The sequence below is a fragment of the Eschscholzia californica genome, unplaced genomic scaffold (genome assembly GCF_041429995.1).
Source record: "Eschscholzia californica isolate CP2 unplaced genomic scaffold, dmEscCali1.0.p SCAF_128, whole genome shotgun sequence".
Taxonomy (NCBI): domain Eukaryota; kingdom Viridiplantae; phylum Streptophyta; class Magnoliopsida; order Ranunculales; family Papaveraceae; genus Eschscholzia; species Eschscholzia californica.
The window spans coordinates 7501-12500 of NW_028238230.1; the positions used below are offsets into that span (position 1 = coordinate 7501).

General features: G+C 41.5%; 1 pseudogene; it reads left to right on the forward strand.

Moving 5' to 3' along the window:
* LOC147562139 (25S ribosomal RNA) overlaps nucleotides 1–5000 on the forward strand; it is an 11767-nt pseudogene that overhangs the window by 932 nt on the left and 5835 nt on the right.

Consider the following 5000-nt stretch of genomic DNA (forward strand, 5'->3'; position numbering starts at 1 on the left):
ATTCGCTAGTTTTCCCTCGAACCTTTCCAATTGCTTATGAGAAGATCAAGAGCTTCAAGTGTAGCTCCTCTACTTGGGACACGAGCAATCAATTTGATCTCCCACCTTGTTGTATAGCTAGCACACCAATGGTGGTTGGAAGAAGAACTCCTTTCTTCTTGACTAGATAGATAGTTAATGGGAATTAGCTCACTTTCTCTTCTCTACTTGATGTGGTAGAGTAAGAAAGCTTAGAGAGAAATTCCACACCTTATTCTCTGCCCTAAGAGTGTTTATATAGAACCCTAATAAGAATCCACCTCCTTTTAGGTTTCCCAAAACACCCTTTAGAATAAGATTTAGGGAAATAGTCGAAAATAGCAACTATTGGTATTTTCTCAATTCCCTAAGGAGATGACGTCCAAACCCAGCCAAAATTGGCAGATTTAATGTTCATAACATAAGGAAACGTCCCTCCAAAAATCAGCCCAATCCGAGCCCTAAAAGTGCCCGAATCGGCCTAGGCCCAAAAACCCTGCTTTTGGCCTTTTTGTACTATCTTTGCCTAATTCCTTTTTAGGCCTATGAGATATGTTTATGGGACACTCCCATGATTATATCTCACTCCCACTAGTCATATCCTAGATCAATTTGTCACTCTTATGTGTAACCCGTTGTAGGATCCGATCGAAGTTAGCCGCGAATTACTTCGTAATTCGACGATCGTAGTTGGTCTCTAGCTACAACTCTACGATCCCTAAATCAATCGGACTTGATGATCTTCCACATCAATTGTCCTATCCGACAAATTGTTCGCATTGTCACCTTGGTCGAAGGACATCTCCTTCAACTCCTTCAGACTCCCACTTGGACTTAGAACAAGTACAATGCTCGATTCCCATGTCACTTAGTATCCCATCTGATACGTCACGTCATTCAGACTTTCTTGATCTCGAGTACAACTGTCAAAACAAATGATTAACTTTTAATCCATTTGAGCACGGCCATGCATTTTCAGTTGCTGCTCGTCAAGTGGCCCGAGGACACTGCATCCTAACATGGTTAGGAGGACATAATCCATTCTTGCGCTCCCACTCAACTTCATGTCTATCCTGTCCTTCCCAGTATCCGCCTTTATAACCTCCTTTTACGGCGCGGCGTTTAACGGAACCAAAGTCAGACATTCCTTACATAAGATGAGCTGAGCACTCATGTTTTGAGGAATCTCTTCAATCTTGTCTTTATGAGAAGTTTGACGATTTCATCATTCTTTGGATGAACTCCTCATGTTGAGGGTTATTCCAGCGCATAATCTCTATTATGCACTCACGTAGTCGAATCGAATACACTATTCCTATAGCCCATGAAACTGCGCTATCCCATCGACTCCCGTACTAGTCTTCGTGAGTCATTGTTGTCCATGCAATGACCTGGACTAGGGAATTGATAATGAATCACTCCAAGTTCACTTAGTAGGGTTTCATTCATCAGATCACGTATCTGACAAGCCTACTCGGAGCGTTTTCTTTATCGTGTGGACTGTCTCTTAAAATACCAAACCAAATTCTAAGGACAAAATAAAATTTCTTTTATTTTATTTATCGAATGTAAGTAATTAGGCACATAAACTCTTTTATGAATCCAAATTACATTTGTTGCCATTCCCCAATGCGCTTTATACCAATGTCCCTCATGTGTGAATCATGTTTGGACTGAGGTAACGGTTTGGTCAACGGATCTGCAACGTTATCATCCGTATGAACCTTGCAAATTACCACATCTTTTCTTTCTATGATTTCTCTAATCAAGTGGTACTTCCTTTGGATATGTTTGGATTTTTGGTGCGCTCTTGGTTCCTTGGCTTGGGCTATTGCTCCGTTGTTGTCACAATAGAGAGTCACGCCCTCTTCCATGCCAGGTACGACACCAAGTTCTATCATGAACTTCTTGATCCAAACTCCTTCCTTTGCAGCTTCCGAGGCCGCTAGGTATTCTGCTTCAGTGGTAGAGTCTGCAACTGTGCTCTGCTTGGAACTTTTCCAACATACCGCTCCTCCATTCAGACAGTAGACGAACCCAGATTGTGATTTGAAGTCGTCTCTATCAGTTTGAAAGCTTGCATCCACATGGCCTACAACTTTTAGTGTATCTTCCCCGCCATATACCAGGAAATGATCCTTAGTCCTTTTCAGGTACTTTAGGATATTCTTGGCGGCGTGCCAGTGCGCTTGGCCTGGATTTGATTGGTAACGGCTACACATGCTCAAAGCATATGAGACGTCTGGGCGAGTGCAGATCATGGCGTACATGATTGATCCTATTGCCGAAGCATAGGGTACTTTCATCATGTGTGCTAGCTCATCAGGACTCTTAGGACACTGATCTTTGCTAAGCACCATACCATGTGACATGGGAAGGAATCCTCTTTTGGAGTTTGTCATCTCGAACCGTTGAAGAATCTTATCTATATAAGTTTCTTGACTAAGTCCGATCATCCTCTTTGATCTATCTCTATAGATCTTGATTCCCAATATGTATTCTGCTTCCCCTAGGTCCTTCATAGAGAAGCATTTCCGAAGCCAGTCTTTAACTGATTCCAACATCGGAATCTTGTTTCCTATGATTAATATGTCATCGACATAAAGGACTAAGAAAACTAGGTCGCTCCCACTAACCTTCTTGTAAACACAAGATTCTTCTGCATTCTTGAGAAATCCAAATTCTTTGATTTTCTCGTCGAATCGAAGATTCCAACTCCGGCTTGCTTGCTTGAGTCCATAAATGGATTTCTTAAGCTTGCAAACTTTTCCAGCATTTTTGGAATCTACAAAACCTTCGGGTTGTGTCATGTACACATCCTCTTCCAAGTGTCCGTTTAGGAAGGCGGTTTTGACATCCATTTGCCAAATCTCATAATCATAATGAGCTGCAATTGCTAGAATGATCCGAATGGATTTAAGCATTGCGACAGGTGAAAAGGTTTCATCATAGTCTATACCATGAATCTGTTTGTATCCTTTCGCCACGAGTCTAGCTTTGAAAACGCTAACGTTTCCATCCTTGTCAGTTTTTACTTTGAAAACCCATTTGCATCCGATTGGTTTTGCTCCATCGGGCAAATCGATCAAGTTCCATACTTGATTTTCTGACATGGAATCCATTTCCGACCTCATGGCTTTTAGCCATTTTTCGGAGTCGGGGCTCGCCATAGCTTGGTTGTAGGTACTCGGCTCATTATCTTCTAACAGTAGGATATCTGTTTTCTGAGATAATTCCTGGAGCCTTTGAGATCTACGAGGGGCCTGAGCAACTTTTGGAGTGTTCTCAACTAGTTGAGATGTCTCCTGCGAATTTAATTCGACTTGAGCGGGAGGTACTCTCTCGACCTCATTTTCCTCTTCCATACTTTGTGTATAGATAGGAGCCGCTAAACCTCTTGATATCTCTATATCTGTGTTTATTTGTTGCTCATATCGAATTTCATCGATATCTACATTTCTCCCACTTGTCTGTTTGGAAAGGAATTCCTTTTCAAGGAAGACACCATCTCGAGCAACAAACACTTTGTTCTCAGATTCGTGGTAGAAGTAGTAACCCCTTGTCTCTTTTGGATAGCCCACAAAGAGACATTTGTCTGATTTAGGTGCGAGTTTGTCTCCTTGTAAACGTTTTACATAAACTTCGCATCCCCAGACTTTGAGAAAAGACAGCTTTGGAACCTTTCCAAACCATAACTCATATGGCGTCTTTTCTACAGCTTTTGACGGAGCTCGGTTAAGTGTGAAAGCAGCCGTTTCTAGAGCATACCCCCAGAACGTGTTTGGAAGATTTGCTAAACTCATCATAGATCGAACCATGTCTAACAAGGTGCGATTTCTCCTTTCAGAAACACCATTCATCTGGGGTGTTCCTGGCGGAGTGAGTTGAGATACTATACCACAACTCCTAAGATGATCGTCAAATTCTTGACTCAAATATTCACCACCTCGATCGGATCGAATGGCTTTTATTTTCTTGCCAAGTTGATTCTCTACTTCGTTCTGAAATTGTTTGAACATGTCAAACGATTCGGACTTATGCCTCATCAAGTATATGTAACCATAACGAGTGAAGTCATCCGTGAACGTGATGAAGTAGCCATAGTTACCTCTCGCCGGAGTACTCATTGGTCCGCATACATCCGTATGTATGAGTTCCAAGGGTTCTTTGGCTCGGTCTCCTTTTCCTTTAAAAGAAGACCTCGTCATTTTACCCATTAAACATGATTCGCATGTGTCATATGATTCTAAATTATACGAACCTAGAAGTCCATGCTCATGGAGCTTCTTCATGCGTGTCATGTTAATGTGACCCAAACGACAATGCCAAAGGTAACTTGGATTTGAATCATCTGACCGTAGCCTATTGGTTTCTATGTTGAAGACTTCGTTCTCAATATTCGTAATATAGAGACCGTTGTATAGCTTAGCACTGGTATAAAACATTTCACCTTTGTATAAAGAACAACGCTGGTTTTTTATTAATAGGTGATATCCCTCTTTGTCTAATTCTGAGACAGAGATAATGTTTCTAGAAATAGAGGGTACATAATAGCAATTATGAAGTTCTAAAACTAGACCAGTTTCTAAAGGTAGACTGAATGTTCCTACAGCTTTTGCAGCAACCGTTGCTCTATTTGCTACTCGTAGGACAAGCTCCCTTCCAGATAAATACTTGATTCCCTTAAGGCCCTGCACATCATAAATGATATGAGCACCACATCCGGTATCGAATACCCAGGATTGAGAATCAAATGTATTTGCTAAGTTAACTTCGATAACATAGATACCTTGGTCGGAATCGCGAGTTCCTTCCTTTTTCCTTTTGTTCTTCTGAATCAGTTGAAGTTCTTTCTTTGATTCAGACATTCCAATGCCTCTCCGGATTGCCTTGGAAGTCCCGTACTTCCTCAACCGTGATTTGTTTCGGGACATGTCCCTTAATCGACGGATGATTGTGTGCGCATCCATTTTCCTGAATCT